General features: G+C 34.3%; 1 protein-coding gene across 7 annotated transcripts in view; it reads right to left on the bottom strand.

The window, feature by feature from the left end:
- LOC127861382 (erbin-like) overlaps nucleotides 1-15,924 on the bottom strand; it is a 100,703-nt gene that overhangs the window by 74,046 nt on the left and 10,733 nt on the right. For 5 of the 7 annotated variants that reach the window (XR_008040190.1, XM_052399800.1, XM_052399804.1 and 2 more), the window contains exon 1: nucleotides 222-818. The exons of 1 other annotated variant lie outside the window; for it this stretch is intronic. The gene's annotated coding sequence lies outside the window, so the exon portion shown is untranslated. Of the gene's footprint in view, nucleotides 1-221; nucleotides 819-7,678; nucleotides 7,795-15,924 lie in introns of those variants that run through there. One more of the 7 variants, XM_052399802.1, reaches the window with a different exon arrangement.

Below are 15,924 nucleotides of genomic sequence, written 5' to 3'. Positions count from 1 at the left end.
TATCTTAATATGACAGACCGGTATTTGTGATACAAAAATATTTTCTGGTGAGACATGTGTGGCCAATCTAACATCATGTATGTCAGGGGACTAGCTTGTATATGTCACTTATTTCCACAATCAATGTCACAAACTCTTGTCTTTTAGCCATGTTCTACAAGCTGTGGCTATCTCATACAACAATAAATATGTAACAATACACAGAGAATAAAATATCTTACCTTTGGTTATATCATCCCATTTAAGAAGAATTTCATCACAATAATAAACGGAATTTACTTTTTAATCCAGATTGATTTTCATAAAAACACTCAAAATATTCACTACACAATAAACAAACAGCAATACAATTATAGCACACCTATAAGTGAATAAACACAAAATTAACACAATTTACACCTAATCATTTCCATTCTGATGTATCGTATTTCTTCCTAATATTCACTCTGAATTAGCCAATATTTCTTAAACACTATTTCATCACAATAAATAATTGATAAATCATAATTTTCACAAATACTAACTATCATGCGGCCAATTAAACCTAAAATTATTTCAAATCCACAATAAAATCCACAATTCACAACTAATTTTTCAATTACAAGTCGCAGAAGATATCCCAAATCGCAATGCAAACCTAGCTGATTATCTGAAATTACAACTCCAAGTATCAACAACGCTGTCAATGTCGACAAAGATTATATTATTTACCACACTGAGGTAAAAACGCTCCACAAAGATCAATATGCAACATGCACAGCCAACATTATCCTGATATGCCTCAATTCAAAATGAGTATCTGATCTTAAAGGCAATTTGCCCCAATCTGGAAGGCTTGATACCAATAAGGTCGTTTTTGTACCCCACACTGTAGCTCTCCATATCTGATCAATTGTAAATAAAAGCCTAACCATGAAACAGGTATGCAAGCTGTATTTGACTGTGAATGATTTTTAGGCAAATCTAAATACTGACTTAATGGGAAATTATCTCCAGGTTAAATATTTCTTTTAATTTTAACAAAGGAAAAATATTTTTATTGGACCTGATATGCTGTTTATGAAATTGGACTAGCCGTAACATTATAGCTGTTAAGGCGATTCATGTTTCTCTATTTAAATTCAAGTTTAATGACAAATGACATGGTCATAATGTGTATATCTTTTGTGGATAGAGCATAAAATTAAATATTCATTTTAGATTGCTTGCCTTATTTTCAGGTGATAATATTCATAAATTATTACCTTACTTTATAATAAATATATGAGGGAGAAAATAATAAGGTACAGCAGCAAAAAAAGCTGATACTTATGCTAGCATTGAGCAATAATTGAGCAATAATATTCATGTTTAAACTTATATTATATTTATATATTTAGATAAAATATAGGGCATACACGTTATAAAAAGCCAAATATATATAAATACTATATCATATAATAAATAAGAATACTTTTATAATCATTACATTGGCAATAATACATATCCAAGACGACAAAAATGTGTTACAATTTTATTTGGTCTAAACATCTAAAAAATTCAAACTTTTCACCTCTAACATTTCTAAATTGTTCACATGAAAAATGAAAAAAAATACAATACATAGTGCAACTATGAAACACAGATCAAAGCAGAATGTCAATCCACCCACTTTTAGCCAAATTAGTTTTTAGCCATCCCATTATCAAAGATCAAAGTGACCACTTCAGCTGTTGTCCAGTGACCAATAATTGATCAGATTTCAAGATAGATCCATCCTTTGATTTTTAATGATACCTATAAAATGTAGCGTTGTTGAGTTCCCATTTTTAATCAAGCACAGATATTTGGGATGTTCTAAAGGTGTACATTTAAATATATATCATTGAAAATGTTTATGTCTTAAAAAAATATTAATATATACATATAGATATTTTTTTAGCAACTTTAAACAGTTGCAGTATAATGAAGATAATTTTTGGACAAGTTTAAACAGCATTAGTAAAGTTTTAAACATATACATTTTAATACTTACTAATCTCAAAGGAAATTTGACCAAGTTGGTTCATAATGTATCTTTAACTTAGTCAAAAGCTAAAAACATTAAAACAAACATGAGCATCAAGCAAAGTTAACACTTGTATCCTTCTTAAGTGCAGAATCTTGTTTGCAACCGTCTTTCCAAATATTTGCAATTGTAAACCAGAGGTGCAATTTCGCCCACAATAACAATGAAACAGGGGTCAACACTTCCCCATTCATTGTGAACAAATATATAAAAGCAACATAAAACATGGTAATTCAATCAGCAATCAATTGGCATTAAAAGATTATAGCTTCAGATAAAAGTGAACATTTCATCACTTACTAAACCAGCACCAAGACCAGACCCACTTTACACGGAAATGCTACATTTTCATAACAATAGCAAACTTGTGACCATTAAATCTATCAATGGAAGACGTTTATATAAATCTAAAAACTGTCAAATGTAAATCTTTTGATCATGGTTTTACTTTATTGAACCCAATTAGGACAATTGGTCAGCAGAAATTGTCACCACAATCCATTTATCACATAAAATCATCGTGTCAAAATGTGAAATTTATAAATTAGACAATTTATCTTACTTCTTCAGGTGAAATTTTGATTATCATTCTGCGATTTCAAGGTGAGTCACCTATTGAAGCAGCAATTAGAATATAACACATTCTGTAGTTACTATAGCACTTAAAGGTTAGGCCTAATGAGAGCCGAAACTTGGACATAAACACTTTAAAGGCTCAGATATATAAACTGTCCTTTTTTCCGACTGCATGTAATGAATTAATATTTTCATGAAATATTTCGTGCTGGAATATGTATCTCTTTTGAGAGGTATCAGAATAAAGTTCTCATAAGGTTAACTTTGAATTTGATTTTAAGTAATTGCTGATTTTTTTCTCCCGAGAGAAAACAATCCAATACATTACAAATTGGAGTATTATCACTTTACTGATGTCACCAAAGAAATTTCATCACAAAATGCATGTAGTTTTTTTTATATTTCCACACAAATGCAACCAAATGCTACATTCAAAATTTTGTTTTAGTTTCAAAAACTGCCATCTCACTACAAGTTAGCTTGTTTTATCCAAGATGATCCAATACAATGATATTAAGTGCAGCCAGATGATCAAACATGCCTTCAAAATGGAATGAGACTGCACATTTTTCGCCATTCATTGGAAACCCCCAAGGCATAATGCGTAACAGAGGGATTTGGTTCATGATTAAATTATCTCATATATACATAACATAATCATGATAAATTACTCAAGAATCAGGATTTGCCTTAACAGCCAATTTGTTTTTAATGCTGCAAAGAATTCATTTATGAAAACTATGCCATTCACAACTTAAAATTTATTATATATTTTTGACGCATCAACCATACCAACCGCCTGTTAACAAAGTGATTAAACTAGAACATAAACACACTTTAAAGGTGGGACCGGTTAGTTAGTACAACAACGCGATAGTACTATGGCGACAATGCGATAGTCATATTGTACTGTCGCCATGGTATCATCGCATTGTGGCCATCGTACTATCGGGTCATCGTACTGTCAACATCGTATTATCGCATTGTTGCCATCATACTATCACACTGTCACCATCGTATTGTCGCACTTTTGCATTGTCGTCATCGTACTGTTGCATTGTTGTCTATCGCCTTCGGGTATACATGCGCACAACGTTTTTTTCCTTATTGATGGAGCCACTTTTAAAAATACTCTACAGTTCGGCATACCTTACATCAATACCCATTCTATAACTTAATCAGGATTTGATTTCATTATAACTGTAACCTTGTTCAAAGTAAATCTTTATAAAGTCATCTTTTTTTTCTGCAATAAGAATAGTTTGTGTACCAGAAGGCGATAGTCGACAATGCCATAGTATAATGGGGACAATGCAATAGTGCGATAATACAATGAAGACAGTGCGACAATATGATGGCGACAATGCGATAGTACGATGGCGACAATGCGACAGTACAATGATGACAATGCGACAGTGCCACAATACGATGGCGACAATGCATATGTACAATGGCGACAATGCGATAATAAGATGACAACAGTACGATGACATTCGCATTTTCGCCATCGTTCTATCGCGTTGTCGCCATCGTACTATTGCATTGTCGCCATTGTACTATTGCACTATCGCATTGTGGCCCTCTAGATTTAAATGTGTAACCACGATTGCCTGAACGATATTTCTTAGATATCCCCGCAAAACACATTTTGTTTATGTATGGGAGCAAATGGTATAATACAAGAGGCCCATGAGGGCCTAAATTGCTCTACTGGCTCGAATCAATAGGGCCCAAGCCCTTGATTGTATGAACAATCTGAGTAAGTTTTAAATAAACAGACCCAAAATTTATCGCATAAACAAGAAGAAACCTAAAATGTAAACTTCAAATGGCTACTTTTCAACAATAAGTTGGACAAATTTTCTTCACTCTCAATGGGGATCTGGCCCTTGATGATATAAAAGATCTGTCGAAGTTTCAAAAGGATAGAACTTTATATGTAAACAAACAAGAAATGTGTTTGTCGGAAACACTTTGTCCCCTTCTGCGCCGCTTTGATTTTTTTTTACCTTTGACCTTGAAGGATGACATTGACCTTTCACCACTCAAAATGTGCAGCTCAATGAGATACACATGCATGCCAAATATGAAATTGCTATCTTCAATATTGCAAAAGTTATGGCAAAATGTTAAAGATTTTCATTTTTTTCTCAAATTCAAGGGGAGATAATTCTGGACTTATAACTCCGATATTGCTCATTTTCAATAGGGTTTGACTCATCATTCAGATAATGACACTGTACAAGTTGGGAAATGATTGGATGAAAACTGTGGACTTAATTGCGTAAACAAGCCTTATTTCACAATTTTCTCAAATTCAAGGGGAGATAATTCTGGACTTTTTACTCTGATGTAACCCATTTTCAATAGGATTCGAGTCCTCATAAATATAAAGACACTGAACAAGTTTGAAAAGAATCGGATGAAAACTGTGGACTTTATTGCGTAAACAAGCCTTATTTCACAATTTTCTCAAATTCCAGGGGAGATAATTCTGGACTTTTTACTCTGATGTAACCCATTTTCAATAGGTTTCGAGTCCTCATTAATATAAAGACACTGAACAAGTTTGAAAAGAATCGGATGAAAACTGTGGACTTTTTCGCGTAAACAAGAAAAAGTCTAACGCACAGATGGACGGACGACGGAAACCACGCCATGACATAAGCTCTTCAGGCCTTCGGCCAGTAGAGCTAAAAATTAATAAGTGTAGGTTTATTGTTTTTATGCATTGAAATTCTCCTGATTAATATCTATACACTCATGAAATTTCATGTTAAAATCTTGAAGCGTATCTGAGATAGAGCCCTGAAAAGTTACATCATACAAAAACAAAAAAGGGCAATAACTCTTGATTAAGAAATAGTAGGGTTATGGTTTTTGTGCATGGCAAGTCTCCTCATTGATATCTATTCACCCATGAAGTATCATGTTTCTGAGTTATAGCCCTGGAATGTTTGTGACAGACAGACAGAGGGAATGACAGACAAATGGAATGATGGACGGAAGGAACGACCGTCAGACAACACCAATTCTATATCCCTCTAACTTAGGCACAGGATAATTAGAAGTACCTGGTTTAAGAACCACATTGAAACAGTTTTGAAATTTTTCACAACGCAAAACTTGGTGCGATATGTAATATATATGACAAGGCTATTGTCAAGCAATATGGTTCCCTACCGGCTCCACCATTGTCAGAAATGCCACCATTTTCAGAATATTTTTTTTGGTTGCCATAGCAACCACAATTTTTGACGTAGGAACAAAATGAAATGACGTGCATAATGTCCATATTGCTATCAATCCATGTTGCAAGTTTCATGAAAAAATATTAAGAACTTTTAACGTTATCACAGGATCCAGAAAAGTGTGACAGACAGACACTCACAGACGCACAAAGCGCAAACCATAAGTCCCCTCTGGTGAAACCGGTAGGGGACAAAAATTAGATAATGAGATGTAGTTGATTTAAGTTGCAAGCGTATATAGATGGTTGGTGCATCTGGGGTCACAAAAAATAGTTTTATAAGGTCCAGAGCTCCAGATAAGGTTTTGTGAAATTCTTAACGTTACTACCAGATTTTCAAAAATAATTCTTAACTCTGAAATTTTATTCTTAACTTTACTACTAAGTTTTGGAAAATAATTCTTAACTTTTCTAAATGACCTAAAAATAATTAATAATGGTTATTTTCAAGCAAAAAATCAAAATAAACATACTTGCAACTTAATTTAAACGATTTCAACAGTGTCTTTTCAGTAGTATACAATTTTATTTTTCAAATACCTTCATATGCCCAAACTGTGCTTAGAATGCATGCCTTCCATGAATTTTTACATATTTCACAATTAAAACGGGTCTCCCCTTCAATCTTTTCAACGATGGGCCACAGGAATTGTCCCTTCCACTCGTTCAATGTTTTTTATTAAGTTTGGACCCGTCGTGTCGCGTTTTTTAGCTTTCGCAACTGTTTCGGCAATTGAACATATAACATCCTACAAGATCTTTTCTATAATGTCTTTCTTAACATTCAACTTCGTCTCACTTTGCATACAATATGTTAAAAGCGTGTTTTTGCACGCTTTGCAGTTTTTTAAGGACGCTCTCTGGGCGCCGCCATTGTTTTTTTACAGATAGACTGTACACGCCGCTTTTATTGGAAAAAATGCGCTTTGTTAAACAAACCATTTTATATAAGCACTGAAAAGATTACTAATACGCGAAAAGAACTCAATAAAAATTGATACAAACCGATGTTAAAATAATATTCGTAACTTGATTTTGTAATTCTTAATGGTACGACATGATTTTAAAATAAATACGTAACGGACTTAAAAATAATTCGTAATTACAAAAATACAACCCTTATCTGAAGCTCTGAGGTCCTTATAATGCATGTTTATAAAGCCCTAAAAATGTATTCCATGTTTTTTTTGCAAAAGTTATATATTAGAAAATACACAGGAGAAATACACAAACATCAATAAAACATGCAAATAAATCCAAAAAACAGATTTAAAAGAACCGATATTAAAACATGTAATGTGGGCAAAAAATCAAACAGTCATAATCACAAGGACCCTTGACATGATGGTTAAACAACATACATTCAAATAACATTTAATACCATGATAAAGAAGAGCTGTGTTTGTAAAACACAATGCCCCCTTATGCACTTTGAAGCACCATAGCAGATATTTGAATTTATTTTTTTAAGTCCAAGGCCCGTAAATCAATGGACCGGAAGGAAACTGGAATTTGATCTGTAAGTCATGTAGGTAGACTCACACCAGACAATGCCATATGCCATCCACCAGGGGCAAATTATTTTTTTGGCTCCAGGACAGAAGTATTTGTGCGTTCTGTTCATTTATCAAAGTATCTGGTATTCTGCACCTGAATTGCATCGACTTGCCCAGATCAGTTGTCAGAAATAGAACAAGAATAATGATATGAAAATTGTGTATGTAAGATTGCTGTTTATATGTTGACAAGAAACAACATTTGGTTCAATGTATGCACATAAATATTACAAATTTTAATTTACTTACATTGGTTAAACATGGTGTTCTTGCAAGGCAGTCACAAAACAATGTTTAATTGAAGTGCCCTAACAGAAATGTCTGTTTCTCTGGCTTTTTCTTCTTTGCATAAATAATCTTTAAACCTGCAACCAAATAAGCAGCAAATAGAAATATGTCTGAATGTCATGGGTGCCCATATTGTTACAGCTTAACTTAGTGACCTTGTTTTTGAATGTATCACATCATCTTACATTTCTAATCCTATGCGCAAAGTTAATTGAAATCCCTCCAATTAAGAACAAATTGTGCTTCAAATGGAATATACTCAATTATTTTCATACCTATATTCGACCTTTTAGTGTAATCTTCACTTTGACCATGTAGATGCTTGCAATACATCGTCCTACTATCAATTAGAACAAGTTCTTTTTAATAGTTTCAGAAACTCCCAATGTCTCTATTCTTTTTACTTCTTGCTTTTTCTGCTATATCGTGCACATCCACCTTCAAAGTTTAGAACATTTAACTACAAAAGTGCTCAACAATCCAAATGATAAACAAAATGCTTCATATACAGTCGAAACCAGATGGCTCGAACTTGTCGGGACGGGCAACAATAGTTCAAGCCATCCGGAATTCGAGACATCCGATTTCCTATAAACTTTTGTTTATGAACAAGTCTGTAGTACATTTTCACATCCAGTTGAAGAGTACACATATTGCTTAAACTCCGTACTACTTCGCACTACTTACTGCTTTTGAATGCATAAGTTAATACGAAACAAATATATACTTAATACTTTAATTTATGAATAATTTAAAACAGTTACAAATACAATTAACAAAATTAATAGCATTTAGTAAATATCAGCACGTTTTAGCGTAGCACATTTTAAGGTAACAAAGAGCACTAAAGAACGAAACATGCATCCGCACTATATATACATAACATACGAGACAGAAGTACATTCCTTTGTTTATTTGTATTTTTTTGAAGAATGACATTATGTCTGTCTGTGTTGCGTTCCGTATCTGTCGTCGAGAAACGAAGCTTTTTACGATTTAGCCGTTGCAGCCATTATGATAAAGCATCTACAAGAACGTCATGTCATATACAAAATGTCATCTTTTACTCAAATCAATTGACTATTGAGTCAATGACATGTTAGCAAACAGGTGTTAAATCAATTATTGCGTGCCTATAATCAAGCAGTCATAATCGATTTACAGTTTATGCAACCGAAGTTAAATCGATTTGTGCGTGCCTTTAATCAAGCGGTTCTAATCGAATAACACTTTTTGGGACCCGAAGCGAGTTCGAGCCATCCAAACAAAAGAACGTGTGAAAACTGTAGCCGGGACTGTGAAAACAGTTTGAGCCATCCGATAATTCGAGCCAAGCAAGTTCGTGCCATCCGACAAAATTTTATATGAATATATAGGCAAACAAAATCGGTGCTTTGATGCGAGTTCGAGCCAACCGGAAATTCGACCCAAGCGAGTTCGAGCCATTGGGTTTCGACCGTATCAAGTTTCCATCAACAATTATATTATGAAGTAGTTAAATCATATAAAACAACAAATACATTGCTTTTTTGTTAAATTTATATTTCTAATATTCATATGATAACAAGAGATGTGTTTGTCAGAAACACAATGCTCCCTATTGCGCCGCCAGGGCTTGACATTAACTTTTTTTACCTACTGACCCAAAGGACCACCAGCTTTCAGAAATTACTGGTCCTCCAAGATTTCAAGTGGTCCGACAATTTCTCTGTTATTTAACTTAAATTTCAACTTACTTTCCGGACTATCCACAATGTATTGTGCATTTATAAAAAGAAAACTGTACTATCTACTAAACTATCTCAATATCCCTTTCATATTTTCGCTGTACTTCAAGCTTCTCTTCATTAGTTTTAGGTTTTAAGGCATAGGTTCAACCACCCCCTTAATGAAATTCCACATCTCGAAAACTTGTAATCTTGAAAATACTCACGTTTACTCTCCCGCAATATCAAAACATTATTCGGCGCTCTCCAGTATAAATTCTTACGGTAAACAACGTATATTCTGATGGTATTAAGATCAATAAAATGCTGATTTTTTGCTGCTTTTTCAAAATAATAAATACCATTTTGTTCATTTCCCGATCCAAAAGATTAGAATTTTATGTTAATTTGTGTATCGATCACAGCGAAGTCCGGAGACATTTTCTGGAGACATTTGCGGATCGGAAATCGATTTTTTGATGTGACAACAGGTTTTTATCATCTGGGGCGGGCATCTAGAAAAATTGAAATTTCCAATATGTTTCTATTTTTATCCCGATCTCGAGTCGGCCCATAAAATAATGATGACATTATTGGTTAATTATGAACATATAAACTTGTTTTATTGATGAAAGCGGCTTTCCACCAGTATTTCACAATAAGCTGGCCAGGATTTTTAACTTGTTCGACAGATCAACCAAATTTCTAGTTTCACTGGTCCTCCCTATTTTTTACTGACCCCAGGTCAACGGACCACCGTAAGTGTCGAGCCCTGGCCGCTTTGAAGCCATAAATTTGACCTTTGACTTTGAACGATGACCTTGACCTTTAGCCACTCAAAATGTGCAGCTCCATGAGATACACATGCATGTCAAATATCAAGTTGCTATCTTCAATATTCAAAAAGTTATGACCAAACTTAAACGAAGGTTAAAGTTTTAGGAACGACAAATACAATGATATTTGACCTTGAAGGATGACCTTGACCTTGACATTTTACCACTCAAAATGTGCAGCTCCATGAGATACACATGCATGCAAAATATGAAGTTGCTATCTTCAATATTGCAAAAGTTATAAAACTTTAACCAAGGTTTAAGTTTGTGACACACACATACAATGACTGACTGACACAATGAAAGACAGACAGACAGACAGACAGACAGACAGACAGACAGACAGACAGACAGACAGACAGACAGACAGACAGACAGACAGACAGACAGACAGACAGACAGACAGACAGACAGACAGACAGACAGGCCAAAAACAATATATCCCCCGATCTTTCGATCTGCGGGCATAAAAACGTTATAAGATTTAACCAAAGAAGCCCATTGAATCTAGTGTCATTTGACAGAAATCTCAAGGAACCCATTATGAGCTCTCAAACATTTTCACTCCATGTCTTTCTTCTATTCCACCCTATACATGCTTAGAGATTAATCTAAGCATAATAATCTCATTACATACTCATTAATTATAGGCTTGAATGGGAAAACTTAGACGAATTTTACAATCACTGCAAACTGCAGCCATGGATAGGTACCCAATGTTAAATTAAACAAATTTACAAGTAAATGAGAGAGCGGAGTATGACAAATGTGTTAAACTTGCTAGTTTCACTGCCATTGCTTATCAAGAGCAGGCGTTGCATAATCATTAGCCATTTTGAGTGAAACTTAAACAGTAGGAGATATTACTACATTACACATGGAAAAAATAAATAATGAAAAAATCAAAGCACTGAAAGGTAACAGTAAAAAATGCTGATAAAGACCATAAAAAGTTTGTGTCATTGATCTTACGCTATACTATTACATATTTATTGAAGGTCTGCTTTTTATTATGTTAATTTCAAGTTTTATCACTGCTAATTGCAAATATTTGCCAAAAAAACAACATTTCAGTGAAAACTATTGATCTGTGCATTTTATGTGTTCATGTCAGCATACCAACTCAGAAAGAGACACACACACAAAATCCATCAAATTTTATTGAATAATTCCAATCTCTAAGCTGTAAAACTATGTCACAGCTTGTCAAATGTTCGGCAGTTTGCGGACCATTTCCAGTGTTGACAAAAGGCACCCTATCTGTCTTAGGGGGGTGAAAACAATTACTTCAAGTGGTCTTGAAACACAAGCGGGATGTATTATAGATAGACCCATACAGGGTTTCACAGAGGATGTTAAACAATGTCCTTAAATATCCCGCATAACAAGTAAAGGAGACAATTTAGTAAATGGTTATCTTTGTGTGTGCAAGGGCATCTTTGCTTGAGGTTTCTTTTTTTCTTTTTAAACACAAATGTTTACGATAATCATTAACATTTGCATATTTCAAAGTCTATGATAATATTTAGTGTCACACAATTTGCCACTAAATATACCATGTATGGACTAACACATCAACAAAATTGAACGCCGTTATTTTGCAGATTGGGAAAAAATCCTTTATCAAACATATCACCATCCATCGAGTGCATGAAATTATGATGTTGAAGGCTGCATAACACCAAAATGTGCAGCAGACCTGTTTTGAAGTGAAATTCAATTACCAATGCATATGTTTTGCATTAGAGATTTCAAACTGTGCCAAAGAGATCTCTAATCAATGAATCAATATTTGCTCTATAAGTCTGAGTTTCTTTCCACTGGTTATGATTTAATGGAATATCTTAGACAATATCTGTCAATATTTGTACAACTCTGAAAACTGGGCTGGTTGGTCAACAACAGTTGGAAATGAATGACAAACTCCGTGAAAAGAAAACAATAACTTGCAAACAAGTCTTTTGCAAAGTTAGGATAGCAGCCAAAAATGTTAAACAAGCGAGGGCAAAACACAAAATATAAGGCCAGATTTTAATAAAAGGATTTTCAAACCTGATGACTCTAATTGTTGACGAAAGCAAAATTAAATAAATTTGAACCTCACAATTTTTTCGGATGCCAAAAGCCAGCTTTTAGACATGAAACGGGTGCCGGGTTTTAGAAAAATTTAAAATGATGTATAAATCATCATAATACACACAGTTTTAATCACCTGCTTTAATACCTAAACATCCTTCATGCGCTGGAAATTACCAAAAGCAACCCTATTATTGTATGTTCATAAACGCTACAACTCTATCACCAGGGAAGTATGGACATTTCCCAATAATTATGCAACAGTCAAACAAGATCCTGATCAGGATAGATTTTAAAGTAAATATTTTAATATTTCTTTAAAATTGTATGATAGTTTTAAAATGAACTAGAAATGGCGCAACAGAGGCCCATGCGTATCCCCACACTGCATGTTTGTTAGTAAAATGAGTGAAAATCTCTGACATGGCCCCACTCCAACCCCCATAACTTTTGACCCAGGGGTAAGATCAAAAATTATGAATAGTCGCACATATGCTTATAGCTACCATGTGTGTAAGTTTTAAGGTTCTAGTGCTAATAGTGTAGGAGGAGATAGTCACGCCAGGACGGATAGACGGACGGACAGAATTTTTGACGTAGGAACAAAATGAAATGACGTGCATAATGTCCATATTGCCATCTATCTCTGTTTCAAGTTTTATGAAAAATTATGAAGAACTTTTAAAGTTATCACAGGATCCATAAAAGTGTGACAGACTGACAGACAGAGCGCAAACCATAATTCCCTCCGGTAAAACCGGTAGGGGACAATAAAGGATAATTTGTTCCATGACCATACTGATTAAAGTTATATTTAATTTAAGACCTTTCTTACTAGATTCAAGTATTTAATACTTTATCTCCAATCCTAAGGTACTGATGAGCAGCAAACAGCATTAAATCTGAACAGACTGCGAGCTACTCGCAGGCTTTTCTGGTTTTATGCTGTTTGCACATGGCCATTTTCACTTTGGGAAAGGGTTAAAACAAACAAGAGATGTGTTTGTCAGAAACACAATGCCCCCTATTGCGCTGCTTTGAAGCCATATATTTGACCTTTGAAGGATGACCTTGACCTTTCACCACTCAAAATGTCCAGCTCCATGAGAAACACATGCATGCCAAATATCAAGTTCCTATCTTCAATATTGCAAAACTTTAACCTTGACTTTAACCAAGTTTTGGGACAGAATGACAGACAGACAGACAGGCCAAAAACAATATACCCCAAATCATTCGATACGGGGGCATAAACATTCAATATTAGAAGAAAGCGTCCTCCCTGATGAGCCTGTGCAGACTGCAAAGGCTAATCTGAGGTGATACTTAACCCTTTCAGTGCTGGAGCCGAATTTTGAAGGCCTTTGCAAACAGTTTGGATCCAGATGAGACGCCACAGAACGTGGCGTCTTATCAGGATCCAAACTGTTTGCTATTCTGATAGTATTCTTTGAAAAAAATCGAAGAAAATGCTTATTTTAGAAATTCAGCAGATGACATTTTTGCAGACGACAAATTTCCCAGCATGCAAAGGGTTAACACATATGCATTAAGCCCAGTTTACTGTCAAATGATAGTCCTGGATTGCAAAACATTCATGAACCATCTTGTTTGTATGGGAGCACAAAGACAGAGGAATCATTATGTATACATGTACATGTATCTGAAAACATAAATTTCATATTGCACAATGGAAGTTCATTAAGCATGTCGGCAATATTACAACGTTCTAACATAAAACACAGGCACAAAATCAATCGCAACGGATGCATGCCAAAATAATGTCCTGTTTGCCAATTAATTAAAACAGGTAGTCAATATTATTGACAAAAGCTTCACTCTATGTCTTTGAAAAATGGTTAAGTACAATTTATTAAAACATTACAGAAAATCAATACCTGTTAACATTTATTGTAGTAACAAACATCATGAACAAAACTACATGCCAACATCCAAGGATGAATGGGAATCTGTTATAGCTGAAATATTGTTAATAATGTCAAAATCTCAACAAACAGCTATAACTTCTATTTACATCATTGGTAATTATATATTTATCTGAATAAAATCCAGTTTTCTGTATCCTGTGTAAGTAACCTTAACTAGCCTGGCAAGCATAGACACTGCCATTAACATAACAACTTCTTTCCAAAGACTTTCAGAAATGAAGATGTTATCTATAAGACATTGAAAAAAAACCTATTTTTCATAATTCACTGACAGATTGACATTTTTTGACTGCTTTGTTAGATCTTATTTACATACCCGCCCCTTTGTGACTGGAACCAGAAATCTAACACCCGACAGGACAGAAGCATTTAACAAACAATGGCCCTAAAAACTATCGCATTAACTGAAAATTAACGAATTCAGCTATTTCATAGAGAAGTTGAAAACCTGAACGAGTGACAAGTGTTGATGTTAATATGAAGATGAGTTTTCAATAATAAACAGTAAAATCACTTGAACATGTCAATTTGGACACCAACTAACAAGGTGAATCACTCAACGGACTTTCAGAAGAAGTATGTTAATAGACTTTTAACACTGCATTGAGGCAAGTGTCTATCATCCTGACATGATGTAGAACAAGGGCAGTGCTCCACAAGAATGTGGCCATAGTTCTGTTGACACAAAATCTAATAAACTGGATTTAATTTGATCCCTGCTTATCAAGCCTGATAGCTAGACCAGTTGCACAATTTTTCTTTTATAAGATTTGTCCCATGTGTTAAATTATTAATAAAGTCTTTGTCTAAGGAAACAAGAACCAGTCACTGTCATGCATGAAAATACCTACCCCATGCCACTTTGACAGACGGAAAAGGCAGGTTAGTTTTAAGGACTGGTTTCCTAACAATGCAAGCTACATAATATGAAGTTTTGCCTTGATACATCATGTTGTATTCAAGATATTCCATGGACAAAATTTCTACATTAAAATTCACAATGGCAATTACTATTAAATTATGAAATCAAGAATTATGGATCTTGTGTACTTGAATTCCCATAATTGAGATCAGTCAACCAATTAAATTTCAAGTTGATAGCTCCCATAGTTTGTGAGTTATGCCTCAAATGGCCAGATGTTAAGTAATGGCAATAACTCTAAAAATACGGAAGCAAGAGTTATGGTTCTTGCACAATGCACATTCTATTAAGAAGAACTACATATACCTAATTAGTTTCAAGACCATGCCTCTTATAGTTTTCAACATACCGTAGGTTACCACGTATAGTGCGCTCCCGTGTATAGCGCGCAGGCTGTTTTTAAATGCAAAAATGGAGAAAAAAAATATTTAAAGACAATAAAACCACCTAATCGGACCGAAAATGGCCCCCATTTTACTATTGCACAATCCAATAATCCGGGGCATTGGAAAGCTTAATTAAGCATTCAAAATAGGAAGCGTCATTATGAGTAGGAGCATGGGTTGCATAGCACTAAAATACTTTTCTGACAATTTTGTAATTTTCTAGCTAAAGATTAACAGTCCACGTGCATTTCATGAAAAACGTGAGAAAATAAGAATTAGTGTACATCGTGTGATTTTTCCTCAGGAAAAGCATGGGCATTACCGGTAAATTT

Source organism: Dreissena polymorpha, chromosome 16 (genome assembly GCF_020536995.1).
Source record: "Dreissena polymorpha isolate Duluth1 chromosome 16, UMN_Dpol_1.0, whole genome shotgun sequence".
Taxonomy (NCBI): domain Eukaryota; kingdom Metazoa; phylum Mollusca; class Bivalvia; order Myida; family Dreissenidae; genus Dreissena; species Dreissena polymorpha.
Note: the sequence above shows the minus strand (reverse complement) of the source record. Positions and strands in the feature narration are given on the sequence as shown.